This window comes from Colius striatus, chromosome Z (assembly GCF_028858725.1).
Source record: "Colius striatus isolate bColStr4 chromosome Z, bColStr4.1.hap1, whole genome shotgun sequence".
NCBI classification, from domain to species: domain Eukaryota; kingdom Metazoa; phylum Chordata; class Aves; order Coliiformes; family Coliidae; genus Colius; species Colius striatus.
In genome coordinates this window covers 57,512,332-57,536,434 of record NC_084790.1, presented here as the reverse complement: position 1 = coordinate 57,536,434, position 24,103 = coordinate 57,512,332, and positions in this window count along the sequence as shown.

Genomic DNA, 24,103 nt, shown 5'->3' with positions numbered 1-24,103 from the left:
ATTTACATAACCAAAGTACATTTACAGTGCAGGAGCACTAACTTGACCCAAGATTTAAATTCTGTATGCAGCAGCTCTTCATCCTCCAGTCATATAGCCTATATGAAGCAAATCAATTCTTTTGGCATCTTGAGTAATCTCTTGCCACTGGTCATAATTTCACATATTCCTTCCCTCAAAATTGACTACTGTGGACAACACAAATGACTGGGGACTAAGAGCAGAAGTGGTTTCTTCTTTTCAGTACTTTGGATATCAGAGGACAAGTTACCCCATTTCTCTGTGCTACCATTTCTTCAAATATGATGGGAAAACCAGTGCACAGAAATCACAAAACAATGGATACTGCCTGGAGGGGAGTCCTCCAGCTTCTGCCCAGAGTAGGCTCAGACTAGGCTGCTCAGGACTTCACTCAGAACACAAAACCCCACAAGGCTGCAGACAACCCAACCTCCCTGGGCTTCGCTCATATGACAGCACTGTCCTCATGGGGAAAAGGCTTCTCCTTATCTCAATCCTGTGCCTATAGTGTTTCAACTTGTGCTGCTGTCTCTCACCCTCCCACCATGCACTGCTTGAAGAGCCTGGATGTATTTCCTCCATCTCCTCCTGCCAATGCTGGCAACATTGCTGGGTGCAGCCTCTCCTTGCAGGACAAGGGCTTCAGCCCTCACCACCTCAGTAGTATACCCTCACCTCTCACCAGCTCTGTTTACATTGAAAAGGTGGTATGGCCATTGATGTAATAAAAGTAGTAAATGGCTTGCTTGACAGTTAATTCTATACGTTGAGTCTCATGGTATTTTTCTCACAGATTTTTTCAGTACCCAAAACAAGGCCAAAGTATATGTGTAGCACAGTATATGTCAGTAACGTATTTGTAGAAACTGGAGGTTGTAGATGCTCTGAGATCACCCAACCTGTTCTCCTGGGCATTGGGACCATTCGCTTTTCAAACATTCTTTACATTTCAAATAGAAATTAAGGGGAAAGCTGGATTTGACTCACTCTACCTGTTTAATTTGTCCTTTCTGGAAGAAGAAAAAAGGCAGTGGGAGAGGCCTTTGTTGTCTCTGAGTGCCTCTGGTGGGTTCCAGCTCATGGGGCTGCTTGACAGATTTGTCAGTGGGTCCTGGAAGATTTTCACACATAACTTTTTTCTGGAAATCCTTGCCTGGCAATAACAGGGGAACAGCAGTATCATGCTTCAAAGTTATGCAAAAAGCAAGGACCAGGAAAAGACCTCAGAGAATCATTGAATCACAGAATCTCCAGGGTTGGAAGGGATCTAGAAAGATCTAGTCCAACTCACCTGCCAGAGCAGGACCACCTGGAGTAGGTCACACAGGAATTCATCCATGTGGATTTTGAATGTCCCCAGAGAAAGAGCCTCAACAACCCACCTGGGCAGCCTGTTCCAGTGCCCCATTACCCTCACAGTGAAGAAATTCTTCCTTGTGTATCTTTGAAAACTCTTATGTTGCAGTTTGTACCCGTTGCCTTTTGTCCATCATTGGACATCATTGAGAAGAACCTGACTCCATCCTCCTAACACTTGCCATTTATGTATTTGTATAGCATTAATGAGGTCACCTCTCAGTCTCCTCCAAGCTAAAGAGCCCCAGGTCCCTCAGCCTTTCATCATAAGGGAGATGCTCTACTCCTTCATCTTTATGGTGCTGTGCTGATCTCTCTTCAGCAGCTACTTGTCCTCCTTGAGCTGAAGGACCCAGAACTGGACACAAGATTCCAGATGTAGTCTCATGAGGGCAGAGTAGAGGGGGAGGAGAACCTCTCTTGACCTACTGCCCACACCCCTTCTAATACATTGCAGGATGCCATTGTTCTTCCTGGGCACAGGACACATTACTGGGTCATGGTTTGGAGTGGAATAGAGTTTAGGTTCTTCTCTGGTACCTGATTTCTGTAATGTAGCCATACACAGACTGTTCTGTATTTATTTGATGCCCTCTCTCCATTCCATATTTTCAGCCACCTTCAAGATTTTCATCCTGCTCTTCAAGAATTGGTGGCTGTTTGTATCATCTGCCTCTTTAGCTTCCTATGATGAGGTGGATGATTGCTTTTCTGTGGGTAACCTCACTTAGTCCTGACCACACTGAATTTGAAAACAGACAGAGCTGGTGGTCATCTCTCTGTGTAGCCTCACTACTACTGATGAAGCTGCAAAAGAAGAAAACATCCTAAATTTGTCCCCAGTAACAGATGTATACAGTGACTGATGTTCTGAATGAAGGAAAATTAGAACATTCAAAGTCAAGAATTATGGTACCATATGAAACTTTAAGAACACAAATTGCAACATTCATAATAAAATTGCAGGAGGTAGCAAGACTGGTTAAATTTATGCTACCAGCAGTTTATAGTGATCGGAGTGTAACAGTTGGCAGCAAACAGGGAAGAATCACAGAGCAGGAGATATAGGCTCATGAAATAGGCTCACTGAGGGGTTTCAGCCTGTGCCTAGGGGTAACCAGCTATAGGGAAAAATTTCTTAGCCTGAAAGATTTTATATAGGTGGGCAGGTGAAAGAAGAAGAGAGATATTCTGAGATGGAGAAGCTACCTAATACTTAACAGATTAATAGTTGCTGACAGATGTTCCACAGATACAATTCTAGTCTGGTGTCAAAACTAGCTCTGTGTTCTGCCTTGCATTACATTTTCACAGGTTGCAAAATTAGGCTTGTAAACAGGGGATACCATGAGGTTGTCCTGCAGTTAATAGCCTAACAGTGAGTGTGTTTACTGTAATCCTTGTGCCAACACTTGAAAGCTCACCTCTACCTCTGTTCTGTTATATACTACCAAACGCTGTATTATGGAACATTTTCTTTCTAAACTGTCACCAATTTAACATGAGCTTTTCAGTGTAAACTCCACAAAATTTCTGTCTTCTCTTGTATGTAATCAGTCTTTAGGTTATATATCAATAAAGAGATATTTAGAGATATCAGACTCTGGATTCATAAAAGAGATGATGATAGGCATGTAGGTGTGTTTGTCCAGTCAAAGAACAGCATCAGCAATTTGTAGTTCATCCTAACTAATACAGCTGATGAGCTTGAGTGAACAAAGCTCATGAGCTTGAACATGAACAAAGCTCAGCTGCAACCCCCTTATCCCTCCTCTCCCCTCTCCTCACCTAGCTTAATAAAGTCTAAATATTTAGATTTATATAATTGGTTTAAAACTGTTAAAATGATTTGACGATTTTAAAAAAAAACTGCTTAGTCAAACTATAGAGATGAAGGGGTTAGTTTGTCTCATTCGTCTTTTATTTTTATGCTATCCATTGCATTTAGAAGAAATACTACTGTTTTACATTGGCCTCAAGTAAAAGTGAAAAGTGAAATTGAAAAAGTTAAACTGATTATTTTCTGGGAAGAAATTCAGGCATCTGAGTGCAAATTTCTTCAGTATTTAGGTTTTCTTAGTTTCTTTAGACTCAATACACTAAATTATTTTCATAAGACATGTGAGTCTGAAATGTTTCATACACAGAGTCACAGAAAATAAGTGCTGACCAGATCTATAGGTTTTCACCTATCTGTGTAGGATTATTTGCCCATACAATCAGGAGAGTATTCTTAACAAATTTCTGGAATTCAAATGAAAAAACCAGCCTGCTTAAAGGATATTTGGGATAAGAAGTGAATGTGAAGACGAAGAAAAGACTTAAAGATTATATTGATCCAGAGTGAATTATAGGGCTACATAAGCATACACACACAAGATAGAGGATGAAACTTATGTAATTTTTCAGCTCATTTAATCTGAAAAGCCCACATACTGAGTTACATAGCCAGAGTTAACATCTGCAGTCTGGTTGGCTCATGCCTTCATTATTGGCATTAGCCCTATGACCACAGTGGCTTCTATTGCTCAGATCTTTTAGTGGCTTGGCATGTTTCATATTCCCTCAGGCTCTATGGTAGAGCAAGCGGACATCCACACTGGATGCCAACACAGTCATCTTAATGAATATTACGAGCCTTGTGAAAGTAATTTGCTTTGCTCCATGGTGTAGTTGGCTAATTTCCTATTACTGAAGGTTCAGGCTAAATCCAGCACTAAAGCTATGCAAATTCTTGCCTTTTGGGCAACATATCACATAAACAAGCCTTATTCAAAGTAATTCTTGCCTTTGTTTTCTAGAAGTAGACTTAAATGTTACTCTGGCTTGGGGAACAGTTATCCCATGTTATGGGTAATGAATTTATATCTAAGGACTTGGCATTTTTGTAGCAAAACATCTTTTACAATATGTACAATGCAGATTCTGAATAAATCTTTTCTTTGGTCTATGGATGGAGACTACTATTAGCTCTAGATGTTAATAATTGAAGGACTGAGGGCACAGAGAAGGTATCTCACCTTTCCTACAGTCTTGGTCTTACTCTCTTTCTTTCTTGCATCATGTGGATACAGTAATTCTGTGACATGCAAAACTATGAGTCCTGTAGACACTCATTACTTTCACAGCAATAACTGAGTAATATTTCCTGATTGAAAACACCTGTTTCAGCCACTTATTACTTTGATGAAACATTCATCTTTCAGCTTTTCTAGCTTTCCCTGAAAAGTCTGCCTTCTGCCTTTTGCTCACCAGCTCCCAATTCTTCCTAAAACCAGAAGGAGGGGAGAGATGCATGGATATAAAATAAACTTTTTTTCTGTCACAAATGTCAGGCATGCTTACAATCTCTTCATAAGGGCCAGTGGGGGCTTGAAGATAAAAATGGGTTTTGATATGATTGAACGCTGAAGCACTGAGAATAGCATTGAGTGCTGCTTGCTGTGTGCAGGGTTTCCAGTCAGCTCACACTGTGCATATCTGAGGAGCACTAAGCTGTGCCTACATGTGAAGTCAATTTAGCTGGGCAGTGAAAATGTAAAGAAGTTCTGTGAGTTAAGTCAAGATCTCTATCTTGTTCACTTCTGAGGGCATGGTAGGAAAGACTGCTGCACCTTTCAGGTTAAATTGTACCCAGGCTACAACTTGAAGGCACTGTGGTGCAAAGGAAGTTGTTTTTCACTTTACTTTGGAGTAAAAGTTTCTCTTTTGTATGACTTTGCAGTTTAAACTTGTCTGAAAACTGAAGTTCAGACATCACAGAATTTCTGTCCTGCTGTTACTGGAGTGGTGTATTTGTTAAAAGTCATGCATGGTAAAACGACATTGTTGTCTTCCTTGAGAAGTTTTTTTTAATGCTGTTCTTCCCTCCCCACTACTCCGACAGAGATTTTCTGAAGCACATTTTTTCAGTCATGTTAAATTATTTGTCAGCTTTGGCACCCAATTTAATGGTAAAAGGATATATCTTTGAACTTCTGAGCAGATGAATGGACAAAAAATGGAAACAAGTAAGGCAAAACAAATCAGTATCCACAAAATAGCATGAGGAGTTCATATCTCTGTCATTTAAGGGGACTAGAGCATTCTGGAGGAAGGGCAGAAGTAGGAGTGATGTTGACCTCAAGCTTCACAAAATAATTCTAACTCAGCCCTGCAGTACCCATCTGGGATTCATTGCTGATTTCACAGGCATGGTGTTAAGGTAAGCACTCTGTTTGGAGGGAAGGTAGTTAACAGCACATTCAAGGGGTAATGGAAAGAAGCTGGAACACAAAAAGTTCCATTTAAAGATAAGAAAAAGCTATTTTACTATCAGAGTGAGGGAGCCCTGGCACAGGCTGCCCAGGGAGGGTGTGGTGACTCCTTCTCTGGAGGTTTTCAGAACCCTCCTAGACACGTTCCTGTGTGACCTGATCTAGGTGAACCTCCTTCTGGAGGGGGGTTGGACTGGACGATCTCTAAAGCTCCGTTCCAACCCTCACCATTCTATGAAGAATAATACGAAGTGATGATGATTGTGCCGTGTCGTCATCTGTCAACAAGAGTTTCAATACAGAGTGCTATGGAAGAGTGTGGTATGCATCTCAATAAAATAACTTGTGCACTCATTGAAGAGTTAATGGATGGCCATCAGGAGGTTCACAATTCACCAAAAAGTTCATAATGGTGGAAAATACTGTTTTTCTTAAAAATCAATTTTAATACACTCTTACTTACATTGTAAGGGACATAAAACCAAAATCATATAAATATCAGTAGTGTTGAAACCATTTTGTCCTGGGAGCTGTCTGTAGTTTAGCTGTGCCAATAACATACAAAGGTCAGAATGGAAACATATGGTCACCATTAGCTTGGATATTTAATTTTGAGATGACACTTCTATTAATCCAACTGAAAAGGGAGAAGCTACCATATAACTGGTTACAATTAGCCAGACCACAATTTTCTCTAACCAGTTCTCTCTAAACCAGAAGCCAAAATGGCATTTTAGAATTACGTCACTCCCAGATTTACATCTCCTGATGAATTCCCAAGGTTAAGATTCAAGCCATACTGTAAAACCAACCCTCAATTATACCTTTTTAGAGAAGATCAGTGGCAGGTGGCGCTTGATATAAAAGCCTCATTAAAACACCTTGTGTTTGAATATCACAAAAGAGTCACCAGATGGAGGCACGGCTCCACATGGTAGCCTTACCTCAAATGAGAGTTTCACCTGACACTTTGGGGACAGCAGGTTTTTTTTTCTCCAACTAACAAGCCGCTGAGGTTCAAGAGAGGATATATTAGGATTAATTGCACTTGATCACTATCCATTGTAATGCCATATGCTAAAAGCATTGTTCATTGTCAAACCTAGAGACAGGTAGGGCCCCTCTGGTAATGTAAACTGTCCCCATTTCCACAGAGCTAATCTAATTTCACCTCCTTACAGACCTTAGATTCCACTAAAGATTCTTAACTCTTCCTGCTTTGTCTCTTGATGCATTTTTGAATGGTAGCAAATCTGATATAAAAGCTAATGATGCTGAAACCTGCTGACTAATTGGAAAATGATTTTTCCTGGTGCTGCTTTCTGAAATGAGCAAAATATAGAAAGTGTTTTTACTCTATTGTGTGCTCAGCCTGTTAGTTCAAAGAGTCAGCTCTTCCCTCACCAGCCTCACAGTTTAACTTCTCACACCTCCTCTCCCTGTTAGTCTCAAAAACACATTCAAAGAATATGTGATTTACTGGTTGGGAACTACTGGCAGGCAAAACCATGTGAGTAAAGTTTATGTTTCTTAGAGGAGGCGTTGTCACCTTGCAGAGCCCTTGGAATAGGAGTATTTTTTCAGTGTCTTGGCTTTAGGATTGATCCAAACCATTAAGTGCCAAATAGTATAACCAGAACATTCTTCATAGTACTGTTGTGTGTTTTGTGTTAAGCTGCTTTAAAAATTGCCACCCACCAAGCCTGCCTCTTAAATTAAGGAGGTCATTCTTATTTAATATATAGTTTGTGTATTTGTGAGAGGAAGAAGGAAGGTAGATAGGTGAACTGATTTAACATTTTTTTTGACAAGTGATATATAGCATCCTATGTCCCAAAATTAAAAAAAAAAAAAAAAAAGTATTTTTTTTAAGTAATTGTACTATTTTGGGCCAAAATATGCTTTCATACTAATCTGATTCATGGGCTGGTCTACTCAAACTGAGAGAATATGGAGTCAGGCTTTTGGTGTATAACATCTCATCTAGTGCTACCTTTTCAATACTACTCTATGCTTTAAAAATTACTTCTATTCCAGAAGGAACTCCAAATGTGTTGCCAGCTGTATACACATAAAGATCAGTTCAACTACCACTGAAATGCGACCAACTCTGGGGTGGAACATAGCAATTCCTCTATTCCAGAAAAAGCAAACACTGTTTTCAGGAGGAGGAAGTGAAAAAATAACTGCTCCAACTGCAGTTCCAAGGGAAATTATGCTAGCAGAGTATAATTACTCTTGTTGAAATTTGGCCAAGACACTGGAGCTAACATTCTCCAGTCCCAGAAAAGGTGCCAAGAGATCTTTAGCAATCACAGGTGCTCAACATCCCAAGTTTGCATGGAGTTTAAAAGGCATTGACTGACATATGTGACAAAAGTTTTCCTCTCCTTTAAGCAGAATGCCAGGTATCTCTGACATTTCCTCCTTCCTCAGTATCTATATTACACATAGTGCAAGGATAGGTGATGGACCCTCGCTCATAACGGTGCAAAGATTCCTTCCTACTCGGAAGAACAATATGGCTGTCACTAGCTAAGGCTATCCATGGGAGAAACTGTTCATCAAAGAGACTGACAGGATCAAGTCCTCCTAGTCACAGAATTCACAGAATGGAAGGGGTTGTAAGGGGTCTCTGAAGATCATCTAATCCAACCTACTTGCTAAAGCAGGACCACCTAGCTCTAGTCATACAGGAACACATCTAGGTGGGTTTTGAAAACCTCCAGAGAAAGAGTCCACAGCCTTCCTGGGCAGCCCAGCAGTCTACATGCAACATCTTACACTTATCAGTACGAACCTGTCATTGTGATTTCTTGCTGTCTCTCATAATGAAATCCCTCCCAGTTAATTTGGATTTCTCAGTTAATTGAGAATGTGGCCCACAGTTTAGGAAAAAGAGAGAAAAAAATTAAATTTGGCAGCTGAAAAGTGGAGATACATGAAGTGCAATGGTCCTATATTCTCATTTGTTGTCTGTCCTGTCTGGGCTTTGTCTCAAAAAATGTATGTTACAAATTAATGTCTAGTTCATGATCTTCACTGTGTATATTGCACACATATAGGTCTTGATAGAGATATATGTTTACCATCATATCTATCCATCCAGACAGATGGCTTTTCTTGATCATAGATGAATGTATCTGGTAGAATCATAACAAACAAATGATCTCTTAAACCAAAACCAAAATCAGACCAGTGGCTGTGTTCATGAATAAGACTGCTGAGTTCAGTGAATTCTAATTAACTAAGGCAAGTTATTCAAGGAAGTATAGACTTGGGTACCCAGGAATAGATTTTAAAATTCATAAAATATCAATTAGATTTAACAAAAAGTATATGTAAAAACTGGAAGTATGTATTGATTTCCATTCGTATCCATCTGTTTAAAATCTAGAAAATTTAGTTAGGAAGCAGAAAACTGATTTGTATTGCCAGTTGTACAATGATAAATAAAACACCCATAGCAGTGTATGGTGACAGTGTATGCAGTTTTGCTTTTTGAAGTGTAAAAGATGGGGCATGACATACACTGGGCACTTTAGAAACAATCTTTCTTATAAACTGAGTATTTGGAAAAACTGTTATTCAATCCTTAGCAATGCCCTTTCTAGCTATGTATTTTATTCCTGGAAAGTGGAAAGTGCTTCAGAGAAGTTGCAGGTGGCTGTTATTCCTCTTATCAAAGGAACGTGACATATGAGAGAATTGTCTCAAAACACCAATTGTGCCTTATGATATTTCTGAAAATTTTGTTGAGACAAAAGAGACTTTTTGTTGAGACCAAAGAGATCTTATGGACCTGGTGGTGACTTTGATTTTGAAGATAGATAGATTAGAACTGTAGTAGGTAATTTGCTGCCAAGCTGCTTTCCAACTAGCTGACCCTCAACATATTGATGTATTGAGTTGTTCTTTCCCAGTGTAGAACTTTGGGCTTCTCCTTGTTGAACTTTACGATCTTCTTGTTGTCCCACAAACAAAGCTGAAGACACACTTTATCCCATCATCCAGATCATTAATGAAGATGTTTAGTAGGATTAGACCCAATGCTGACCCCCAAGGTACTTTGCTAGTTATTTGCCCTCAGCTAGATTTTGTTCCACTGATTACAGGCCTCTGAGTCTGGTCATACATGCTATTTTCAATCCATCTCCCTGCATGTTCCTCCAGCACACACATCAACAGCTTGTGTACAAGAATCTCATGGAGACAGCGTCAAAAGCCTTTTATTTAAGTCCATGTAGACAAAACCATAAAATCATAGAATCATAGCATGGTAGGGGTTGGAAGGGACCTTTAGAGATCATCTAGTCCAACCTCCCTGCAGAAGCAGGTTCACCTAGATCAGGTTGCATAGGAACATGTTCAGGCGAGTCTTGAAGACCTCCAAGGAAGGAGACTCCACAACCCCTCTGGGCAGCCTGTGCCACTGCTCCCTCACCCTCACAGTAAAATAGTTTTTTCTTATATTTAAGTGGAACATTTTGTGTTCCAGCTTCATCCCATTACCCCTTGTCCTGTTGCTAGCTACTCTAGAAAAAGGGGATGTCCCAACATCCTGATACTCACCCTTTAAATATTTATATATGTTAATAAGATGTCCTCTCAGTCTCCTCTAAACTAAACAGCCCTAGTTCACACAGCCTTTCCTCATATGAAAGATGTTGCAGTGCCCTCATCATCTAGGTGGCCCTGCGCTGGAGTCTCTCCCATCACTCTCACCTAATCTATCAAGCTGATCACTTCAACATAGATTAGATGATGAAGCTGGTCAAGCAAGATCAGAGTTCATGACACACATGAGATGTGGCGAAGAGGTAAAAAAAAGTACAGGGATGTGACCAGTGGTTATCAAACTGTGCTGTTATAAAAAGATCCCCCAAAAAATCACGAGAGAAATTAATCATACTTAAGAGGCAAGCTACTTTGATAAATCTTATGCTTCAAATGACAGATGAGTCTCACCTAGTGAATTTATAGTTGGGGTTTGCATAATTGAAATCTTAATTTTTTTCAGATCTTTTCTTCCAACAGGGTGAGATGAGGATCTTGAGCTTCCAGGAGCACTTTTTTATTTTAAGTGAGATCTTAATTATTTCATTATTTCTACATAATTGTTGTAAAAGAAAAGGTATCAGCCATATAAAATTCTCCTGTATCAAAAGTTATTTGCAGCTAAATTGTTACACTTACTCTGTATTTCAAGTTGGAGTCTATAACTGCTCTTTAACTCAAAATGAGGAAATACAACAGCTCACACGTGTTAAGCTGATTTTACAGGCTACAGTGAACGTGGGAAAGGATTTGATATTCTCTTTGCCCACAATATTTTTATGTCTCTAAGTATTACTAGTAATTGCTTTTACTTCCATTAGAAGGAATTTCTAAGCTTCCTCTTTTTTTGCACTTTGTTTGTACGCTGTATGGTTTTCTATGTTCATCCACTTCCATACTTTTTATAAGCCTGTCTCTAGACTGACCAAAAGACTGGAGCAACAACCTATTGGGTTTGTATTTGGGAGGATGGACATGACTGAGTTTTTGTAGAACCTACTTGACAGTATTTTCACTGGACATAAGATAAATATCTTTAAGATAGATAAACTAAAAGCAACTGTTCCTCATGGAAACTATTTGATAGGTGAAATTTATATTCTGGGCAACTGATTTCACTGCTGTTGCATTTTTATGTTCCTGTTTCTGTCTTTTTGTATTTCTTCATTCATCTTTTAGTCTTTTACCTTCTGTAGTTGTCCTGTTTCTGTTGTATCTAGTGACAGGACAAGGGGTGACAGGATGAAGCTGGAACACAGAAAGTTTCACTTAAACATAAGGAAAAACTATTTCACTATGAGGATGGCAGAGCACTGGAACAAGCTGCACAGGAAGGGTGTGGAGTCTCCTTCTCTTGAAGTTTTCTGAACCCACCCTGACACGTTCCTATGGAACCTGATGTAGGTGAACATGCTTCAGCAGGGGGGTGTTGGACTAAATGATCTCTAAAGATCCCTTCCAACCCCTACCTTTCTGTGATTCTGTGATTGTGTATCTATCAGACAAAGGCATTACAACTGCAAACACTGTGTTAACCCTGGTATAAATAGCATGTTCCTAAAACAGATGGAATTACAAACTTAGCTCTACTTTCAGGTACTGTTTTTCCTTTCACCTGAGTTTGTGATAAATAAATCTTGATTTTTGTAAATGCAGAGAATCTAGAGTCCCCTTTTACTTTATTTGATATCTTGCATCCTCAAAATTATATCAAACATTAATCAAACACTGGTGAATACCCAAGCAGACAGGCTTCTGTTCATATTTTTTCCAAAAAAAATAATCTTGTGATCTAGTATCATATGGCAAAATTCTGGCCTCTGCCAATAAAAATCAACATACTTCTGTGTCATAGCTTATGATCTGCAAGAGAGTGAAAAAAATGCATACTCGTAAACTACATACTGTCAGATCATTTGGATAATGCTTTTGTACTGCGAATAAGAAGTGAAGGTGATAAAATGAAAGCAATAACTAAATATATATATAGCAAGGGTTTACCTTGGTCTGGTGTCCTGACGCGTGTCTGTGTCCAGGGAAGATGCAGCTAACTAAATCACTGGAAATAATGAATTCACATCTGATTAGTACATTACTTTTCCTCTGTTACTCTTCATCTTGCAAAGCAAAACATTTGGCTCTGTAGTGCTTTATGCATTCTCTATTTTTCACTGTGATCTGGTGAAAGTAAAGAATTGCATTGTGGCTGCAAGAATCCAAAATGAGTAGTGACACTACTACATAGGTATAAATAATTGGATTTACTACTTGTTCTAATGCTCAAGTGAAATCCTTGTAAACAGGTCTGCCATTGTGGAGATGATAAGCAAAATCAGTTATTTTCTTTTCTCTTGTGCCTTTTATCTTTTTTTTTTTTCCCATTGGTTTTCATGATTTCTTTCAGCTTCAGAAAGAATCCATGTCATACTGGTTGTACTTTGCAGTAGCCTTATGGCTTTTCATGGCTTTCTGAATTATTTCTTTTTCTGTTTGTTTTGTGTGCTGTTATTAGGGTTGTTGTTAGATTCATTCTAATGTTTGTAGTTTTTGGAAATCTGAATCTTTGTTATTTATGTTATCAGTGATCTGACCTGGGTTGCCCATAGCAATGTTCCAACTGTTCTCAGGTCCTCAATTACTAATTATGCAGATGAACAGATTGTGCAAACTCTTTCCTTATGGCCACATTCTGGAGAAGTTGTTTTTATTAAATTACTACTCCACTTGAATTTTAAGTAGATGCTAGCCAGCTCTTCACAGTTTTTTACAATTGTCTTCTATATGTTTGTTATAGGAATTTATGAACAAGTGATGGTGACACCCTCCTTCTCCACCCTCCCCCCCCCCCAATAAAATTCAAACTCATCCAAAAGCAACATGGTTGTAAGAGGAAGCAAAGGTCATAGATTAAAGCCAGATATCTACAGGAGCAGCTTCTTCCTGAAGAGCATCAGGATAACTTTTGAGGTGCAAGAGTTTCACTGTGTTAATAAGTCTTTACCAATTAGCTAATGTCCTGGTTTTTCAGGAGCGAATCACAAGGTGAAGTTCTGTACAAGGAAATTATATCCTCGTCAGTATTTAGTATCATAAGAACACAGACCTGAGTGATAATACTGGGATATGAGATTATGGTCATGTTCCATCTTTTTGACTGTGTTACAGTGATGTCCAGATGACAAATTGCATCTGCTTGAATAAAATGTGTATTCCTGATGATGTTGTGCACTTCAGGTGGACATTTAGAGTCACTTGTTACTTTGCTGAGTTCAGCACCCTCTTGCTTTTGTGAGCATGTATTTATATGTCCTCTGAGGAACCACCCTTACCTCAAAAGACAGACAAGGCAATCTAGATACAATACCAGAATATTGGTCACTTTGATCATAGAAGAATCTTTTCCAAATTCTAAAACAGAGTTAGTGCTTTTCTCTCCTTCCTTCCTTGCTGCAGAGATGTTAGAGCAAACAAAAGTAAAATGCAGTTAGAAGAACAGAAAAAGTAAACACCACAAGGAAGAAGAAATTTTTATATCTGTGAAATCTGAATCTGTAATTTCAGATAAAATTTCAGAGTGATGTTCATGTTGCCAGTAAAATCAGCACAGTGACTTCAGTATGGATAGATTCTAGTCTTTAATATTTTATTGTCTACCAAGAAGGCCACTTAAAATTTTTATACGTATATATTTTTATATTTATAGACACATCAACTAAAAAACAAAAAAAAAAAACAAGCAGGAAAAAACCTTTCAGTTTTACAATCACTCTTACTTCCAGGTTTTATGTGAATCAATGAAGCCTTGCAGTAAAATTTTCTTTTAAAAAAAAAAAACCTCTGATTTTTGTTTTTCACAGGTAAGGAAATTTTTGTATAAACAATGGGGCAGAGAGTGGGAATTTGTGATAATGACTAGAACCATGAAAGGCACAAAGGAAAAAAAGCAAGAAGTAAAAAGGTTCTGACAAAGGGAGTTCTGTAAACAGTAAGATACTTTTAACTCAAGTGACTCATGCTATGAGAGAAGATGATGTGATGTCCCAGTGTCACTTCAGTCTGGATTCCAGGAATAGATTGAGAGGGAAAACAGCTCTGGCTTACTCTTTCTTCTTTCAACACTCTCATTCCACTCAGCAGACACTTATAAAGTCTTCTGGTGTGGTGTCATGATGGAATACCATAGCACAGACATCAGACTGATAGGACAAGATAATCTGCTTTGTTTTTAGTAACCATAAAACTAAATGCACTCTTATTTCCTTTATTTTTCTTCTAAAATATTATATGCTCCTACTGGCTAACACAAAAGCAAAGAAAAAGATATGAAGTGTCATGCTGGTGACTGGGGAGGAAGAAGGAGAGGAAAAAATATCTGTCAAGAGGTAGAATTATTATGGATAAAAATGTGGTCTTGGTGGAAGGTAAGCTCAGAAGTCTTTGAAACATTATCCATCCTACAGATTTTCCTACCTAATTGTTGTATAGTCTTATAGTCTCACAAAAAAGTTGGAATGATATGATACCAAGCCAAATGGGAAGCTGTACTTTTTCTCCATTTTTTTTTCCTTCTATAGGAATTTAGACCTTCTAAAGACTATTAGAGTTCACCTCAGGAAAAAAAAGGTAAAATATCAACTGCTTTGTTGTCTCCCAGAAACAAAGAAAGCTCATGGGTGAATCCAGGAAAATTTAGGTTAACTTTTAAAAAAATAACACGTTGTAATGATTAGGAGACTGAGGAATTGCCAAAGTTCTGGACCCTCCATTGCCTGGAGTTGATTTCCTTTACTTTTTATTAGGAGTGACACTCTGATGGATGCTTGGAATTTGTTTATTTTAGTTGAAGATAGGGCTAGGAGAATGAACTATGATTCTACATGGGACAGTGCTATTTGCTTGAGAAATAGAAGATCTATATTGTCATCATGGATTCAAGCGTGACCATGCCCTAAATCTACCATTATTTAGACTTTCTTATTTAAAGAATGAAGCTCCAGGAAGTTCACTGATGCTGGAGCTTCTATACTATACGGAGACAACAATCTTAAGGAGACTTACTCATAAAATAAATTATGACATTCTTCCTGTAGATTAATAATTTTGAACTCATAAATCATGATTTTTTGTTCCTTTTGCCATCAGAGCTCAAAGGTGGTGTTTTCTGTGTTTACTATGGAGATCATTTTAACTTCCATCTTTTTCCATTTATCATGCACATGACACAGTACTCTGTGAGTGCCACACATACTTCTGTATTCCTAATCTGATATAAACTGCTATTGAGAAAAATGTTGGACTGTGGCCTCCATTACAAGCTCTGGCTTTAAGGTAACTGTAGTCCTGCATTTTTTTTCTGCTTTCTATCTATCTGCTAGGGTGTAAGAGAACCTCAGTTTTGCACCAGAATTTTGTGGTAACTTGAAAATGGAGCTGGATTTTGCTGGTTGAACTTATCTCAGGATGACATTCTAGCACTCCTTATCTTGAAGCAGTAAAAGCAAATATTACCTTACCAGACACAGATAATAGTATTATTTATTCTGAAGTGAAACTGTAAGATCATTTTATGATTAAGCAGAAGATTCTATCGTAAGGAACAAAGAATTAAATAATTAAGGATTAAAATTTGCCTTGATGGTAAAGAGAAAGGGTCTTTGAAACCTGTTATGTACTACATACATAAACTTTACACAACTGGAAAACTACAAAGATTACTGTAAGAGACTAAAGTAAAAGGACTTTAGACAGAATTATGTTTAATTTTCTGTCCTCTTCTTTATCATTTGATTTGCTTTGGATATGGATTTAAGGTGTCAAATAGTTTGAGAAAAGCTTAGTTCTCCCCCTGTTACCAGACTGTTCAGGTGAGAAATTACATTGACAGTATATTTAGATTTAGAAAAATTATATCACAGTCTTCACAACAATTATTCCACAAAGGAAAATGAAGTTCTGTTTCTTATTGACTTATGTTTATTAGTACATTAGACTTTTATGTGATATTTTATAGTCTCAGACAGCCTCTTAAATTATCAAATAGCATTATGATTGCCAGTAAGGACATCTGTTAAATATAACTTCAGATTTTTTATCAAAACCAACAGACAAAATTGTCTTCAATCTAGAAATGACATTTAACTAAAACTCCCACTGAAGGCCCTTAATGAAAAGTTTGATTTCACAGCACCTGTTGCATTGATTTTATAGTACACCATGTTTTTTAACAGCTTCTCTAGGGAGAAAACCCTGTGGTACACGTGGGCATGCAAGAAGTTTCTTCTCTCAGTGTAGTTTTACAGCTGGCCAGCATTCCTGAAGCATCCTGGAATAGAATGCTTCAGGCAACCCTAGGGGCCACAATAGGTTTCCAAAACATTTTTATTAGTAGTGAATTTGATAAACAACTTGATAGTAATATATCAATCTTGATGAGAAAATATATTTTTCATTTAAAACTGCAGTTTGGTTTGGAATGAGATTTTGAAGGTGAGTGGTGAGGATGGAGGAAGATTCCCGTTTTTTTTTCCTAAGAACTATACTACGTGACCAATTAAAACTACATTGATGTTCCTCTTGGTTCCATTTTTTTTTCACAGCATGTTTCCCTGTATCTATCTATTTTTTGACAGCCAATTGTCATTATATGACATTAAATCTTTCTAAGCGAATGCTGAGCTCTGTGCTCTAATTTTATCATGACTTGATAGAACTTCCTCCAAGAAGTGCTGTGGTGATTTAACCAGGTGCACACCAAGTCATAATATCACCCCCCCTCCTGAACTGGACAGAGGTGAGAGAAATATAACGAGGTTTGTGAGTTGAGATAAGGACAGAGAGATCACTCAGCAATTGGTGTCACGGGCAAAACAGACTCAACTTGGGGAGAGAAAGGTTTGATTTATGAAATGAACAATAATAACAGGAAGATGAGAAACAAAACTGAATCTTAAAACACCTCCTCCTACCTCTCACTCCTCCAGGACTTTCCTTCCTTCCTCCTCAGTGGCACAGGGGACAGGGGTTGAGGTCAGTTCATTACAGATGGACTTTGCTGCTGCTTCTTCTCAGGGGAAGGCTTCATCACACTTCCACTGCTACAGAGTGGGGTCCCTCTCATAGGAGATAGAACCTCATAACCTTCTCCAGAGTGGGTCCTTCCCATGGGACACAGTTCTATATGAACTGCTCCAGCATGAGGCCTCCCATGGGAAAGCTCCTCACACCCTGCCCCAACGTGAGTCACCGACTGGGAGAACAGTCCTTCAGGTACCGACTGCTCCAGCCTGAGTCCCTCATAAGCTCACAAGTCCTGACAGTAAACCTCCTCTGGTGTGGGCTCCTCCCTACCCATGGGCTCCCAGGTCCTGCCAGGAACTTGCTCCAAGGTGAACTTCCCGCAGAGTCACAGCCTCCTTCAGGCATCCACCTGCTCCAGTGTGGGGTCCTCCACAGGCTGTGAGTGGATCTCTGCTCCCCAGTGGCTTTCATGGACTGCAGGGGCACAGCTGCACCACAGGTCACAGGGGAATCTTTCTTTCAGTGCCTAAGCACCCTCCTCCCCCTTCTTCTCCACTGACCTTGGTGTCTCCACAGATGTTTTCTCATTCTCACTCCCTGTTGCTGCTGCAGTTTAGCAACTGCCCAGCAACTTCTTCCCCTTCTCAAATACGTTATTCAGTACCTCAGTTACTAATTGGCCAGGCCTTGGTCAGCTCCAGGGTCCTGCTTATAACTGACTGTCCCTAGCCCTGTCAGCTACAGGGGAAGCTTCTGGCAGATCTTTTTTTAAAGAAGTCAGTTGCCACTACCAAAAACCTTGCCCAGGCAAAACCTCTACAGAATCATATGGACATATGCGAGCTCTTTCTGGAATGACATGAATTCTTTTTCGGTACTTGCAAGTAACCTTTATAACCTCTCCAAATCCAAGCCAAAATGCAGGCCTTTGGTAAAGAAAAAATGCTGTAATAAAAAGCAGATCTTTTTTGGTAAGTATCTGAATAAAAGAAAGATGCAGACATTTTCTTATTTTAATCCATACGAAGCCTTCCTGTGGCCTGTGTGGCTCCCAGTGACTAGCAGAAGGAAACAATCACACATTCATATGTATTGTTTCTAACCCACTTATAAATTAAAAACTTTCTCTCAACCAGTTTGTGAGCACACTTCTCTCAATTTCTTTTCTCCTTGTACTGGGCCTTTCTAGAGATAACAGACTTAAGAGCCTCGGACAATGGCACATTTTTGAGCTTCAGAGGTTTCTTGAGGTCCAGCTGGCAGAATAATGTAACCTAAGCTCTTGTGGAAGGGATCGTTTTAGTTTTTCTTATTGGCATTGCTAGTAGTAATAGTAGTAGTAGTGTTATTTATTTCCATTTTAGTCCTTTGTCTTTACAGTCAATAATTGTAAATTTAAAACAAGGCTCTGTTGAGGGAAAGTTGAGAAGAAATTGATGGTCTTTCTTGAAGTTTGTTCAGATCAGGACTGAGTGTGAGAAGACTGCAGATACATATACGGAGGACGATGCCTTCTGAATGAACGTTTTATCACGAAAAAATGAACTTTGTAAGCAATGTGACTTTCACATATTTTTTGCCTATATCCATATATCCTAGAATGATGAGACAATCTAACTTCTACTAGAAAATGAATCCCTAGTCCTTGTCCTGAAAAAAGGTGGTCTGTTGTGAGCAATATAAGGTCATAACCCAGGAAACAGATAAATCTGTAAACATATTGTTCCTAAAATTCTCATGGCTTCCCTGAAGTAGGTCCATAATTTTTGAAAGTTTGGGAGTATTAGTCCGACAGGACATTGTGAAAGGTTCCTTTTATATTTGTGGCAAAAGTTCCCTTCACACACCTTAAGGCACTCGAACCACCACATCTTTATAAACAGCTTAGAGTAAAGCTACTGTTTCCTAAGCCATCCAGATATTACTGTATTTCAGGCATTAATAATGTATTATATTCACTAAAAGGTAAAAATTTATTTATTTTTATGATCAAGAGAGATGTTACAGTTTAAAAATCTTACAGATCCAGTGAATTTTCCTAATTTCCAGTTATCTTTTATTACTTTTCCTAATCAAAATAATTTTTTCAGTGTCATGATAGTTCCCACCCCTTTAGATATTTACATTTTGAAGATGACTAAAAAAGTGACTGCTTTTTCAACAAAGGAAAAAATAATCAAACATTTAACTGTTACTGAAAACTTTAATTGCAGCAGTTTCCTTGTTTGTCAATTTTGAATTGACCCAAGCAATGAAAACACTCTAAGTTGATTTCAATACCATCAATGCTGCTAGTGATACTGCTTAAGTGAAATCTTTTACAATTAGTATTCCCACCCTAAGTAATGGCTTGTCATAACATTGACTTTTCCATATGCTGCCACTCAAATAGTAGTTGTCAAGCTATTGATGACAAGGATATTTCACAGAGTAAATGCTTCTTAAGGCATATACTTACCCAATCACACACATTTCACAGAGATCAGTGTAATGCAAAAGTAGAAAGACATGAGAGTTCTTACACAAGATTCACCTATTCAGCTATTCCTCTTCCTTTCTCCTCCAAAAGCTGTATTAGTGATGCTTCTTATTTCCTAAGTGATAACTAAAAGCAAACAGGAGGAAAACAGATTCCTTCCAGCAACAACTGTTAGTTTATTCATTGACGCCCCTGGCAAAACATCATTGAAGCTGACATGCATGACTGATGGGGTCCCTTGATACATATCTTCCAAGGAGGAGTTTGTATTTCTAGCTCTGTTTTGAGTGCTGTCTGTGTCTGAGTTCCTGTAGATGGTAGTACAAGTGTTTTTGCATCACCTTGATCCTGGCTTGGCCTAATGTGCAACTCAGATGAGGCTCAGGACCCGCTAAGATAGCAGTTGATTACTGACTATATACTTGTCATAGTTTGACACAATAGCCTTTTCTGGTAATGGGGAAGAGGCTGTAAAGATGGCTTCTGTAAGTAGTTGCTTGAAACTCTCCCCAGCTCTGAACCAGACCCACTTCTGGGGCTGAGCCAATTAGACGCCTCCACGATCACTTTTTAAGAAGTAGCCGGAAGAGGAGGTTTCTTCCTCCTTCTTCTTCCTGTTTCTTCCTTCTTCTGCTCCACCTTTTTCTTCTGGCTAGCGGTGGTGTAAGGAGTAGGAACAGTGAGAGAAACAACCATGCCGACTCCAAGGTCAGTGGTGACAGAGAGGAGGAGGTGTGCTGGAGCAGAGACTCCCCTGCATTGTATGGAGAGAACTGGTGAAGCTGAGATTTATTTTCATTTCTTTAAAGATCCCATATCAGTGGTAGACACTCATTTTGATAATGACCCTGTATCAGGGGCAGAGATTCATTTTGCTAAAGCTGACCCTTAGCCAGGGGTAGTGATTCACTTCATTAAAGGCCCCGAGCCACCTACAGTGACTATGGCTGGAGGAGGCTGTGTCTTGTGGGAGGGACCCAATGACTCCATTGCAGACCCCGAGCCACGGGCAGTGATCTTCTTCTTTAAAACTATGGCCGGAAGAGGCCGTGTCCCGAAGGAGTGATTCTTTATCACTATGGCCAGAGCAGGCCGTGTCCCGAGGAAGGGACCCAATATCCACAGCTGTAACTGTGGGGAGGAACCCACAACAAAGTAGCTCATTAAACTTATGCCTAGAAGAGGCCTTATCCTGAGAGAGGGATCTTGTATCTGCAGAAACTGCAACCATGGCAAAGAATCCAAGCCAGAGATACTCACCAAGGACTGTGTCCCGTGTGAGGGACCCTGTATCGGCAGAAGCTGCAGCTACTGGGAACAACCCACACCAAAGAAGTTCGTTAAGGACTATGTCCCTGGGGAGGAACCCTGTATTGGAGCAGGGGAAGAATGCCAGGAGTCATCCTCATCTGAGAAGACAGAAGCGGCAGAGCCCATCTGTGAGAGAATGACCACATCCCCCACTCCCTGCCCCCCTGAGCCGCTGAGTGGGGAGGAGGTAGAGATATCGGGAGCAGTGAGCTGGGCCTGGGAAGAAAGGAAGGTTGGGGGAAAGAGATCCTAAAGTGCTGGTTGTAATTTTCTCATCATACTACTCTCTTTTTGCTTTTATTCTGTTCTGTTTCTTGTAGAAGAAACTTTCCTACTTTCCTCTCTGAGTCAAGTACTGGAGTCTGTTTTGCTCAGAACTGTAACTGGCAGTGAGCCCTCCCTGCCCTTGTTTTTATCCAAAACAACCTTGCTTATCTTTTTACTCCCATTTCGCTGGGGCCTCTGCCATCCTAACGAGGGTGGGGGTGAATGGGAGCATCGAGTGAGAGACTGTCACCATGCTGCTGTGCTGACTGGGCCAAACCACGACAACACTCCTTTTCTTGCTTAGGTTTTGAGAGTAGAAAATCCAGCCTGATTCCAACCTGTGTTGCAATTTTACTGGTTTTTGCTATCCTTTTCTCTTTGCACCCACAGGAGAATATGAGGAACTCAGCTGCAGGAGCTTGGATATCCAGCTTTGAAAAACACAGAGACTGGTGAAACCTAGCAGGAATGTTCCTGCCAGCTAAGCCTCTTATAGCTGAAAAGAGTCCTGTGACATGACTGTCACTTAACATCATAAATCTGAGGATAGGACATTGTCTTTTATTTATCAGGATTGAGCCAGCAATGTGCCCTCGTGGCCAAGAAGGCCAATGGTGTCCTGGGATGTATCAAGAAGAGTGTAGTCAGCAGGTCAAGGGAGGTTCTTCTCCCCTTCTGTTCTGCCTTGGTGAGGTCTCATCTGAAGTACTGTGTCCAGTTCTGGTCTGGGTTCCTCAGCTCAAGAGGGACAGAGGACTTCTGGAGAGAGTCCAGCGCAGGGCCACCAAGATGATCAGGGGGCTGCAATACCTTTCATACAAGGAAAGGCTGTGGGAGCTGGGATTGTTTAGTCTAGAGAAGAGGAGATTGAGGGGGGAATCTCATTAATATTTACAAATTTCTAAAGACTGGGTGTCAGGAGATTGGGACATCCCTTTTTTCTATAGTAGCTAACAACAGGACAAGGGGTAATGGGATGAAGCTGGAACACAAAAAGTTCCATTTAACTATAAGAAAAAACTTACTGTGAGGGTGAGAGAGCAGTGGAACAGGCTGCCCAGAGGGGTTGTGGAGTCTCCTTCCTTGGAGGTCTTCAAGGCCTGCCTGGATATGTTCCTATGTGACCTGGTCTAGATGGATCTGCTTCAGCAGGCGGGTTGGACTAGATGATCTCTAAAGATCCTTTCCAACCCTACCATTTTATGAAGATAGTCCCATGAAGAATGTTGTATAAATAAATAATAATTGTAACCACAGATGGACTGTTGTATACAACTTTATATGGGTATTTTAACTATAATTTCTACTGCTTTTGACATTTTTACTGTGACTAATCCATGATTTTCCCCATAATTTACCATATCAGAGTCCAACCCCAATAACATTATATATCATAAAACCAATAAAACTGAAACTGTTCAATGTGACACAGTTATTGTATGGTGCCATCATTCCTTAGACAAAGAGAGTCCACTCAGTGGTCTTTTTCAATGCTCTTTAATATATAATTTCTACTTTCTACTCCATTTCATAGTGGATTGATGCCTGCTTTATAATACTGCCATATATAATATCTCACAGGAAAAGTGACTCCATCAACATCTCTCACTCCTCTAGAGAGTGGCGTGGCCATTTGGCAATGACCTACTGTCAGATTAGAGTCATTGACAAGACCAAGTGACAAAACTCACATTCTGATTGTCAGCACCATACCTGAACCTTTGGATACAAAGTAGAAGACATAATTTTCTGATGTTGTAAAAAACAGTTTTTAGACAAAATTCATACAAAACACACACTCAAACAGCTTTCCCTTTGTGTTTTATGTTAAACTAGAGGGGAAATTCAGAAATATCTGCAATTATAAATACATGCATATGTTGTGCATATTCTATCTAGAGCTAAGTTAAAACACTGTTTTATAATACTTCTAGAGCAAAAGCAAAAAGACTTACCTTCATTATATTTTACATGAAGCTAAGCACTTAAATATTGCATATATTTGAAATGAAGTGTTTTTCTACTTGTATTACAGCAGTGAAAATACTTACCTTGTTTATAATTTATAAATGGTGCTGTACGAAAGTATTGCCTTTGTAGTGTCTTGTCCTCTATAGTTAAATGAATTTTAATGTGCTCACACTTTTTCTTCAGCCATTCAAGTTTTATTTTTGTTTTATTTTTGTTTTAGTGATCCAGTGGAAATTGATCTTTTTTTTACATGATGCTTTATCTGGGGCTGCTGGAGAAAAATATCTGCAGGTGAACTACATTTAACATATGTACTGATTAGGAAGCCCTTAATATTTTTCACCAATTACTCTGAAGCCTCAGCTTTCAATGCCTCATAAGGTCTGTATAAATTGTGAGTAGATCTTTGCAAAGACGAACTGCTCTGCTTCAAAACAACAAAATTCAGGACAGGATTAACAGACCTTCTTTTGTTTGTTGGCAGATCTAGTCATAAGCTATGGGGGCTCTACTATAAGTCTGTTGGCAAAAATATCTTCTCCTGTTACTTCCATAACTACATCCACACACATTTGCACACATGAATGTGTGCACAGACAGAGCTACTTTCACTACACAAACATACACTTACACACAGGTGCTTGTTTTCTCCTGATGCGTGCCAAAATATCATGATACTTCAAATACTTACCTTCATTAAGACTTTCAATGAAATTAATAGTGTCTTTTTGGTATCTTTTGGAGGCTGCTGTAAGTATCATCACCTCTGTATCAGCTTTCATGGTTTACTTTTCTTGTTCAGACTCACTGCATCATGCTTCAGTCAGAGAATTGATTTGTCTGACATAGTGTTAGAAAGTAATGTGAT